The sequence below is a fragment of the Octopus sinensis genome, unplaced genomic scaffold, assembly GCF_006345805.1.
Source record: "Octopus sinensis unplaced genomic scaffold, ASM634580v1 Contig07101, whole genome shotgun sequence".
Lineage (NCBI taxonomy): Eukaryota > Metazoa > Mollusca > Cephalopoda > Octopoda > Octopodidae > Octopus > Octopus sinensis.
This window is the reverse complement of record NW_021829832.1, coordinates 206,894-219,515: the sequence shown is the minus strand read 5'-3', so window position 1 is coordinate 219,515 and position 12,622 is coordinate 206,894.

Sequence of the window (12,622 nt, the reverse complement as noted above, 5' to 3'; positions counted from 1 at the left end):
AAGTTTTATGATTCTTTTCCGGTGGGCATTAGGTGCCCCCTGAGCGTTTCAAAATACGTCTGAATTGCAAGATTCATGACTATTAAAGAAGACACAACAAAGTAGTATACATCTGCGTTTATGCGCAAAGTATGGAATAAAGAAATCTTGGAGGTTGAAAACTTATTCTATTCAATCATTGGTTGTGAATACCTCTATGGAGATTCGTTTTGACACGATAATAAGTACAAATCTCAGGGTCGAGAATAAAAAGCAGGACATCTTCGTACTCGACAAAATAAGGAACACAATCACGCTTATTGAGATTTGGATCACCTCCCAAAAAACCTAAAGCAAGTTGCCCTGTAAAATGGATAAGTGTGGCGGTCGAAGACAGTGGATCGGATTCGAAGAGAAGGAGAATCGAATAAAAGCAGACGCAAAAATTAAAAACAATTTTATCTAGACTTTTCAATTTTGTTTTTTGTATATCACTTACTTTAAAGACTTATACAAACTGGATGCTTAGTGATGTCAATATTAGTACAGAATTCGACAAAATAAAACTTGGTGTAATTTGGTCCGTGATAACATTTTTTGTGAAATAGGTCTAATTAAATATTAAATTTAGATAACATTCCAGAATTCGACAAGTGATGTCAATATTAGTACACGAAAATGGTTCGTCGTTTGTGTAATTTGGTCCCGTGATAACATTTTTTGTGAAATAGGTCTAATTAAATATTAAATTTAGATAACATTCCGATCGATGCCAAAACTTATCAAACTTCTAAAAATGACAAGCCCAAAAAATTCTTATTTATAATTTAAAAGAAATAACGAATAAATTCCATTTTGGTAGGCTTAAATATATTCTGATGAACAAATATTTATGATTTGATAAATATTAAGATGTATGTGTTGATTTTGATGCGTATTTCATTGATATAGAAATTGAATTTAACAAAAACCCACCCTTTTCAAGAACTCTTCCTATGCCCAGCTAGCGAACTACTTATGAGTGAACCGGCCGCACTAAGAGCGTACACTCTAACCAATAATCTCGAAATAGCCTGATTCACGGATCAATAATCAGTTGACTCAGATCTGCTGACAGTCATTTTAGTCAATTCAGCCATTTCTGCATAAACCCGCATACTTTATAGGGCAGGGGTATCAAACTCATTTTGCTTTATGGGCCACATTATAATAATTTTTCATCGAGGAAAGATTATTTATTTTAATGAAAAACCAAAAATAAGGAAATCTAAATATGTAATCACCATCTTTAATTGTGCTTGGCCTACTTACAGATGATTGACATCCAATTTAGTTTTCTTTCATATTTGGAAAAATTCATTACAGTATGTGCACCAACAGTACTTTTCAGCTCTTTACAAATAGAAAAATGAGCTAAATCTTCATTTAAAAACTGAAACTGAGAACTGAGTTGTACATTTTTTTACACATGGGTAGCCTGTTACATTTTTTGACCTTGAAAATGTCTTTTGATTATCCGACATTTATATCCGATTTTTATCGTGATCCTATTGGATTAGTTTTTATTGTACATGTCATGATTATAAAGATTTGATTTTTTATAGAGGAAAACCTTAATTTCTGGCGTGATATTTATCATGAAAGATTTTGTTGCAATGGCTTCTTACAAGGGTTTTGTAAAAGACTGCGTTGAATATCAAATTTTAAAAGATGCTTTAAATGACAAATTCCCTGAAAATCTTCCGAGGGTGCTAGTCGCCGACTTGTTGTAGTTGAGCTCCACAGCCTTTATAAAACCTATCAAGGCTTTGCTCATCGAATGGAGGATCTTTGAAGACCGAGCGAACAGTTTAATGTCGTCTATGAACATGAGATGGTTGGTGCTAAAACACCCTCCATTATGTTCGATCGATATTTGTTCGAATTGGGCAGTGAAGACTCTACTCAGCGATTCTAAACAGAGGACAAGCAGCAGCGGAGACATACTGTTCCCCTGTAATATGTCCCTCTCTAGCTTAACCTCGCCTATATCGCATTTGTTGTAGTGTAGATGCACGTTCCACCTGTGCATCACAGTTTTAACAAATTTGATAAAACAAGAAGGCAACATGAGTCTTCACAGACACTTAACGAGGTAGACATGATCAACCGAGTCATATGATAATAAATATCAAAATAAATTGTTTTCTATAATCCGTGTTATGACAAATTATTTAACGGTTTAACTTCTCGTTTAATCATTTAAACGAATTAAAGTTGAGTTCATCAGAGATTTTTAATCAATGTTTTTCAAACAATGTTCTCGAAACTGGAATTAATTTATCCCTTAAATCTTGAAATCTGAGAGAAAAAATTCCAATAAATTAGATAAGTTTAAATACTGTTAAATTGATTGATCTGATGGATACTAACCGGAACTTTATTAAAACAGGTGAGACTTTAGAAATTAATTCACCTAAAATTTACTTGTGGTGTACTTTTTAACAATCTTTCCCTAAGATGAGATATTTTCGGTCAAATTTTAAATAATTTTAGATTTTGTAGTTTTAAAATACTAAAATAATGAAGATTTAGAGCAATACATGTTAGAAGAGTGGAGATAACCCCACTAAACTTATCCCATTGACAGATATTGTGTAAAATAAAATATTATTTATGATAATATACTATGGGATGATCCTCATGTTGATCGGCCAGTCTTTGCGGCTTCTTTAATCGCATGGCTACGACTGTTGTGAAACTTGTTGGATTCTAAAACAAAATTATAAAATTTTAACCCACCATTCGAAACATTGTTATTAACTTAGCACGCTAAAATATTCATAAATATCACTTTAATCACGATTTAATGTTATGACTAGTTCAAAGACGCCACAGTCTGAAATTTCAGTATGGTTTTGAAAAACAAGATCAAAGAAAAATTGGAGATAATTCTCCTTCAAAACACAAGAGATTTTCTTGCCTCGAATATAATTTATTTATTTGAGTTATAAATATTTTTTTATTAAAAAAACAGTAAATTGGTTCAAATATCGGCTTTTAATATTAGTCCAACCTGTAACCACCAACGAATTTGTGCAAATCCAGGTTGACACAAACATCCCGATTGCCGTTGAGACGCCTGTGTTTTCGGGGCCAAGACTCTTGCTTATTCAAAGAAACTTGGCCGTCTGTGTACCCATCGCTCCATAGATCTCAGGAAATTTATATTCCTTATTCAGCTGGCTGTTTTACGCAGGAATTCTCTCAAAATCCTGCGAGCCGGTACTTAATAACTAACTTTTTCCGTTTTCCTTTTTAATAATAGTTTTTTTAACAAAGGTTATTGTTTTCGTGACCAGACTAATAGTATTTTTTGATTATTTCGTAATTCATTAAGCTTTTAAAAACGCATTGGATCTTTTGGTTAATAAGCAACTTAGTACCTTCGAAAAAATCGTATGATTAGAATTGTAATGCCTTTTTAAGTTGTATACTTTCGATATAGCGATTAACTGGTTACATATCCAAACAGTGTATTCTTGTACCAATCGTTGTACAAAAATAGAGTAATTCCCATTTTGTTGAAACATTCTTTTTTCATTTTCAAACACCGTTTTTTGGTTACAGAAGAAACACGTGACATTGTCAAAAAAGATTTACAATAAACTAATTATTAAAAAAATAATTAATTTATTTTATATTTTAAAAGCCCGCGGGCCGCACCTATACATGGAGAGGGCCGCATGTTTGACCTACTGTTATAGGGTTTTCCTTATTACAGTGCTCTGAATATACGCCTTTACAAGTATTTTGATGATGTTTGTAAAAGTTTTTTGCAATTCCATTCCAATTTAGTAATACGTTTACTTTAGCGTCGTGAATCAATGATAATTCACTGGCCAGTAAATCGTATTTATTCACCTTTTTGACTTGGACTTGTTTCAATAATTTAACAAAGTGTCCTTAGTCTCTTTGATTTTTTAACGCCACATTTTCTAAAAATATGCATGTCAACTAAACTTGTCTATTAGATGTTGTTGTGGACTTAACAGACCCGTCGATAAATTCCAAGATTTTCAATTTTTTGTTTAAAATATTCTACGATTATGGCCATATTTTCTTTTTGATTTAACGATACATACAATACCCGCCCTTCTAGACAATAAAACGACTTCTTTTCCAATTCTCTCGTTCACTCTTACGTGTCACTGACACCAATTGTTTTTGATAAATATAATATTTCTATATTTCCTGGTTTCAGAATTCCACATACATTATGATAATAATCTTCATATTGATAATCCAAATGTAATAATTGTACAATAACTGGCCATGTTCATTGATAGCTGTAAACATGTTGACCGAATTTAATTTGTGATTCTCTTGTGTACATCGCCTGATATTATCTTTAACACTTGGTTTTTCAAACAACTGCTTCTTTTATTTTTCATCACACAAAGATATCGGTAACCATCGATTCAATTAAATAGCTTCCTTATGGGGTTAATTTCTGCAAATTTGGGAGATTTTTCCACATTCCGTTAAAGTCGAGCGGGTTTTAAAAAAGCAACGACTTCGGACATCATCTTTTTTGGATAACACTTTCAGGTCATACATAAATGGTTTGTTGTGTGTAAGGAATCCATCACTCGGACTATCAGTTGCCACTTTCCAGAACTTTGAGTTCAATATTCTACAAATATGCGCGCTGACAGTGTGTAACATCAATATTTGAACTTGAAATATACAATCCAGAATACAAGTCCAGAATTTTCAAGAATTCAGCACAAGAAAACACGGTCTGTCCACGCAGTCACCAAATTATTTGTGCTGATTAATCGCCCGTTTCTTGCCTCCCTGAGACATTCTTCTAGGAAAATTGGATACCAATACCAAAATAGTATGCTTCAATATGGTTTGAAATTATTATCCTGAACAGGATTGTAACCGCTTGTATAAATTGGCATTATGTACAGTACCGCTCAAATGTTTCGGACCACCCTATTTTTCTCAATTTCCAAGTCAATCCTAAATTATTTTTATACGGTTCTTTAGAGAAACTTATTAGATAAGCTTAAATACATTTATTCTATTCTAAAATTTTCTTTAAATATTTTTGTTGGCGCCAATTGAATATAATTGATTTTTGACTCGATCATATGTTCCGGACCAGTTGCAATCATATGTTTCGAACCAGTTAAATCTCTTTAAATTTAAATAATTTTTGATTCAATTAAAAACAAAAGACTAATAAATAACAAATGCCGCGTGTTTCACTGGTTGATCGGGTCGCTATCATCACTTTTTTTAAAGATGGAGCTTCACAAAGAGAAATTGCCGAAAAATTAAAAATATCCAAAACTGCTGTTCAAAGAACAATTTCCAGATATTCATCCGTTGGACTATATTCCGACAGACCCAAATCTGGTCGACCGAGATTGTTATCCCCAAGATCTGAACGCAAATTAGTGAGAATTTCGAAAGCAGACCCCACAAAAACGGCAAATCAAATTAAATTTGATATGAAATTAAATTCTATTGTAAGCACAAATACAATTAAAAGATGCCTACAAAGAAATAATTTGAATGGGCGAAAGCAATGCCCAAAACCAAGTCTTTCCATATGCCATAAAAAGGCTAGAAAAAATTGGTGCATTGAGAAATTAACTTGGAGCCAAAATGATTGGGGTAAAATTATTTTTAGTGATGAATGCAAAATAAATTTGCATTCAAACACAAAAAATTATGTTAGAAGGCCACCAAACTCTAGATTTGACTCAAAATATTGTTTAAAAACACGAAAATTTTCTCCTAGCATTATGGTCTGGGGAGCTATTGCTGCAAATGGATGGAGAAACATTGTCTTATGCATTAAAAATGTTGATTCCGCAGAGTATCAGAGAATTATAAATGTTGGACTCGAAAATTTTTATGATGAGACCATGTCTCCAGCAAGACGGCGCTCCTTCCCATCGGTCCATGTCGACAATGAATTTTTTTCAAAGGAAACAAATAAAAATCTTAGAAACTTGGCCGAGCCAGTCACCCGAACTGAATATTATTGAAAATATGTGGTCGGTACTAAAACAAAAACTTTATGATCTGGAACCAAAAGATCTTCCAGAGCTCTGGAATTTGACCAAAAAAATTGGTACGAGATTGATAATTCGTACATTGAAAAATTATACAATTCACTTCCAGAGCGAATAAATGCTGTTATAACGAACAACGGAGGAAATATTAATTATTAACTTTTTATAAGTTTAATAAATTTTCGGTTTTTTTTAAACTGGTCCGGAACATATGATCGAGTATAAAATCGATAATTTTAAAATTGCGCCAAACATGAATATCTGTCCAAGTTTTTAAAATAGAATAAATGTGTTTAAGCTTATCTAATAAGTTTCTCTAAAGAACCGTATAAAAATAATTTAGGATTGACTTGGAAATTGAGAAAAATAGGGTGGTCCGAAACATTTGAGCGGTACTGTAATTGGTCTCAAGTGAATCGCACATCATTTGCCTAGAAACATCATTCCTTTATAGAACTATTAATCTGAAATGTAATCCCCACATATTATTCAAACATCTTCAAATCGTGGATTGAAGTAAATCTCTTTAGGAAAAATTACAGACTCCATCACACTTACTTGCTCTCCAGTTAGGGAATTTTTGATTATTTCGAGCAAATTTCCTTACTGAAACCTGCGTGAGTGTCCTCCGTTGTAAATGTTAATTCACGGATCCCCCGTTTCTTCAACATATTCTTCCAAAACGAGAGACATCCACTTTTATTAAACTTAAATTGATTATTGTCATTCTCTCCTTTTAATTTCCGGTAAAAGTATCTTTAATTAGGCTCAAAACAACAGTTATGTCCATCTAAGTATTTTACTTGAGTTTTTGTCTCTAAAAAGTCCAGTCAACCTTGATAGGATAGTTCAACTAATCATTTTTTGAATATTAAAAATAAAATGATCAAATAAAAATCAGAAAGTCACTTTGATTGTGAATCCAAAACCAAAGTAAATGGACCATCATTAACAATATTAATCGCCGAATACGACCCGAAAACATTGGCTATTAAAAAATAAAACAAATATTAAATACTTTTAACTTTATCTGCCTCATATTTTGATCGAAGAGTCGACGTCATCTCCTCAAAAAAACTTTCAGCCTCACTAGCTTCCATGGCCAGGTGGAAACTTGGTTTAGTCCCTTTCAATTGGTGGCACAACGTAAACTAGAAAATGTCGAAAACTTCAACCTGACTGATACAAAGAATACTTCCTCCGGTCTCGATTATATTTTTGGCCATTTTTGTATCACCGTCGGAGAAAAACCTTATGGAAAGTATTTTACGAATGCTGGAATGATGAATAAAGTATACCTCCAGTCCATATCAGTTCGAGTGTCGTGTTTACATATTCCTATGAGCACACACAGACCATGGCCGATTGCTGCATCCACTATTCCGTTGCCAATTATTATTTTAAAGGAAAACAAACTTGATGTTGAAGCTGAAGTCACACGTTGAATAACAAGCTTCATTTTAAATATTCATTCTTAATAATCGTGCATTTTTTGGAATTTTAAAAACTATTATTAAATATTATTAAAAATGATGAATTACTCCATGTAAATAAACAGGCGATTTGTCGACAATATCATGATACCGCAGGATCGACACTCAGTAAGTCTTTAGTACTTGTTGTTATAAAAGTGAATAGTCTTCCTCACTAAACGAAATCTAAGATTTGAATTTATCAGAGTAATAGCAGTCCTGTCACTGAATTGAATCGGATTTTGTTTATATCAATTTATATCGACGCTGGTAAACCACTAGTTTGGGATGCCACGTGTGTTGATTCCTTCTCTAAGTCGGCCATCAACGAATCCGCCTCTCTGCCCGGGTCCCGTGCTAATAGGGCTGAACATACAAAATCCGAAAAATACCAGGGCTTGTTAGACGGCTTTTGGTTTTGGCCAATTGTTGTTGAGACTTCGTGCGTCTTTGGCACAAAGACAGTTGATCATCTAAAGAAACTCGGCCACCTCTGTTCTTTACGCTCCAAGGATCCTAGGGAATTTACATTCCTAATCCAAAGGATCCTGTTGGCCGTTGTGCAAGGGAACAGCTGTTCCATCCGGCTTGCTGGCCGATTAATTTCTGATTAACTTAGCTTTCCAAATTTTTTAAAAAAAAGCCAAAAGATGGCGATTAGCTGTGCATTTATGAATGATAAATACTTTATCCAATTAGAAAAGTGTCGAGGATATGAAAACAGACCTCTTAAAAAGACCTCCCCTGCTACTTTCGCATCTCTGCTAAGTCAATAATATATTTTTTAATGAATTAATATTTTATTAAACAATGAAAAGGAGCAATTCAATAAAGAAACACGTAATACCTTGTGCTCGTATGTACTCAAAAAATCGAAAAGGAGAATTTAGCAAAATTGTCTTCTTAGTGAGTGACAGAATTAAAATTGTAGAAATGAATAAAAGAATCAACGAACTGATAAACGAAAGGATTCCGAAAACCTAATTGGTGTTTCGAATTAAACAAAAGACGATTTCGTAAAAATATTAGTGGAAATAATAAGGAGGCAGCATTATGCAAAGTTTATGGATGATTGGTCAAGATGCTTCCGAATTGAAAAGCAAGTGGGTATGATGGAATATTCAATTTTTGTAATTAAAAATTTTACTTCAATCTGTGTGGTGAGATCCGCAGGATTATAAATGATGAGTGTACTCCGGATGACTGGTTGTATGCAAGAATCACATATCTGCTTGCTAAGAAAGGTGTATTGAAGAATTTAAGTAAAAAAATTTACAATGAGGCATCGGAATAGTGGATGCATCAAAACAGGTGATCCGCGGGAGACGTCGTGGCTCTTCCAGAGGATTTCGTGTGCAATTGTCCGCCGAAATTCACACGCTATCCGAGGCTCATACTTTAAATAATTGATTTATAATTTAAAACTAGTTTTAATATGTGTCAAATATTTTTGTTAGTGACAAGAGAGGGGATAAAACTACATCCATCAAGGTCAAGGTCACTTCAAAAAATTGCTAAGTTTCACAAATATGATCTGTTGGCAAATAAACTGGAGACAATTAACCAGGCAAAGATGAAACTAATTTTCGTTGCGGTAATTTTAAAATTTTCCAAAACTCAACTGGAAGCCATTAGTGTAGTGGAGACATACATTCTAACACTCGTACTACAAAAATTGGAGAGTATGCAGGTTGAAATGATAATTTCGGTTCTCGTTGTGGAGCAAGAAGTAGCAGAATGCCAACCAGGAAAGTCTTCTGAATTAGAAATAGGCGTAGGCGAGAACACCTCAGTACCGGGTATTGAGGGTTGTTTTGTTCTTAGTCCTGGTGAACATTTCGTCTTATTAGCCGACTAATAATAAAAAAATAATTTAAAATAATCATTTTTGTTGTAAAGATGCCTTAATAACCCGAAGATATGCAACTCCACTCTCTGAAGGTAAATTCGGAGGATACACAACCTCCGTCTCGTCACTAAACAAACATAATCCCACCAAACACAACAGTTTTATATACAACCCACCAAATAATGGGCAAGACAAAGTCAATGTTTCATACTCCCCGCCCTCTCCACACGCATTCCCCCCATATTTATTACTCTAATAACAAACTTTACACGACTTTTATAAACCAGCCAAACAAGGTGGTCCCTCACTTCCTGTAGTTCTTTTCCCAAATGTTTTGATGAAGTCAACCCTTTTTATAAGCCAAAAGGCAATAACCGAAAGATGCAACTTTAATAATGACAGCAGTAACTCCCATGGCTATCATTTCGTCCAAAAGTTCTATTTGGGATCTACCCCAGAGGTAGGCTAGAGGGACAGCCCCCACCCTCTCACAACTAGTGAATTATCACAAATAAAGACAAACACGTTCTCTACTCGACTAAGTTGGTATCTAGAATATATAGCACCCACTGAGACTGCTTCAAAAGGTATTTGGGCCTAAAATAAGTCATTTCAGCAACTTTAATGGTTTTCAGGATTGAGTAGAGACATTCAACCTCGTCTAAAGGAGTCACAGTGTATTCGATGGTGTCGTGACAAATCGGGGTCCCTTTGATTTCTTGGCGGAAAAAGGGGACTTTCATTGCTTTTGAAATGAGTTCGACAACACTGCAACCCACCGTCTGATACATATAACTGTTTGTGTCATCTGGGAGTGAGGTGGGACTCGAATACCGTCAAATGAATTGGAATATAGGTTGACTATGGCTACAATGATGTGGCCATTTTCTACACATTTCATCATGTTGTAGCAGCTATCCTTTCCTCCACTAATGTTGATAAATTTACCCAGACCTGACCATGGCAACTACTCTGACCATTGTAAACGTGTCAAATTATTATTTTTTATATATAAATAATTTATTGTATATTATATTTATGGGTTAACGCAAATTTTTAGTTCTAATACAACGGTAATCAGAAATTGGTTTGATTTATTTTATAATTTTGTCTACAAAAAATACTTTTGTTGCAACTTTTACTTTTTCAATAATTTTTCTAGTCATATTAAATACTAGCTCGCCTCACTCACCGCGACCTAGCTCCTGCGGAGGCTCTGTTTCATCAAATAACTAAATATATTAAAAAGGCCTGGTTTGATGTAACCCTATTCTAACACCTGTTGATAAACAAGGTTTTTTGTCCGTCTTTCCTTGGCATATGTGAATAAATTTTCTCTTCTGGCTACCCTTGAGAATCCCACATACAGCTGTCAATTTTAAAAGCACTCGCTCTCTAAAAATAAGCCAACTACTTTTAATGACTGTCCCTGGGCCTTGTTCATTGTTATTGCAAGACTCATCTTTAAAGGAAATTGCAACTCATCATTGAGGATATTTTTGATATGTTAGTTTTTTGGGTAGAAGATTTTGGAGGACCTCATCATTTCGGACTTGTTCCCATTATTAGCGAATTATGAGGTGAAAGGATTTTGACAATTTATCTGTATTTTGCTAATTTAAAGTTTGAAGGCACACAAAGACGCACACACCATATTATTTTATTACTAAGATATCTTGGAACATGTTTTTACATGAGTACAAGTCGATGTAATGTTTAAGGCCTCTTCATCGCCTCAAATATATTCCGTTTCTGGAAATAAAGAACTTGCGTATTTTACGTAGCAATAGAATATCATTGCTGTGAACTTGTATTTTGCCGACAAAAAAATGACAACCTGCCCAGCATTTAAGATCTTTTTTTTATTAGTCACATTTTGGTTTTCTAATCAGCCTTTTAACGTTTTGAGTCCCTATATAGCTAAGAGACATTGTGCAAATTTCAAGTTTTCTAAGCGTGTTTCGATGTCATATGAAATGACAGAACCATCTTGGTTAAACTCTTAGCAAGAAAAGTTGGATTGCAGACTTTAGTAACAAAATAAAATATTTTTTCATTATTATATTTCTTGTTAAATTAGATATCCTTTAAATAAGTCTAATCAACTCGCTATTTCATTTAGAGTCATAAGTTATTTTTCACAAATAGAATTTTTATTTTTGATAAACGAATTCAAACATATTGGTACAGAAAAAAATCCTCAGAAGATCGCAAAATATAATTCTTTTCCACCATCGAATCTATTGCTTCTTTCACTTCCGAAATCTCAGGAACAAAGCGCTCAGACACGGAATCCAGAACTGCCTCAACCAAATCGTTATGAACAAATGACCCTTGTTGTTTCATTAGTCGAACAATCGTGGCCTAAAATCACACAACAGCACTACTTTCAACAGCACCGACCGATCCTGCACTAAATTGACAAACATTTTAGGATCATCCACAACTTTTTTGACTCGTTCAGGAATAATTATATTCAGTCGATACATTGTGCTAATCGTGATCAATTTCACCAACCTTGAAAAGTTTACGTTAAGAGACATCACGTCGTCAAGACAAAGCTCAGTCCCCGGATCCTTTGGAGTTGATTGACTGTTCTCAGCCAGCAACAAACCATGTTGTACCAGCGAAGCACATGTATAAATCAAGTCGTCCTACAACATCCACCATTTATAAACAGACAGATTCGATTAATGTTTTTGCTTGCACGTCACGAAGAGCAAGTTTGGAATAATCATTGAACAGCATAAGCACCACAATTTGATATGTCGTTGCCTGCAAGTCACCATCGACTTACCAACCGAAACGTTGTAAACTCGACGGAAACAGTTGAGGACGACTTCTCCGTGGGATTGGTTGTGCAGCCAACTTAATTTCCGTCCCTCGTTCTTATTCCCGTAGTATTGCTCAAACAAAGCACAGATTCGGGCCATCTTGACAAAACAAAGAACCGACTACCTCAGGAGGTAAGTTTATATTGTAAGACTCTTCAAATGGCCAGGAAGAAAAGACGACAAAGTTGAAATTGTCTTAAAATAACAAAACACACAACAACAGGAAACAGATTCATTTGTCGCAGATAAAGTCTGAGCGAATTCCTTGTTGATCGTCTCGAAATGTGCAGCTTCGGAGAGCATGCGAGACAGTTTACAAATATAGTCCTCCCCACACTCCCCCTGAACTAATGAACGGAAAATACCCTCAAAAGACTAATAAACTCTTTTTCGGTTTCCAAACATGGTTTTCTA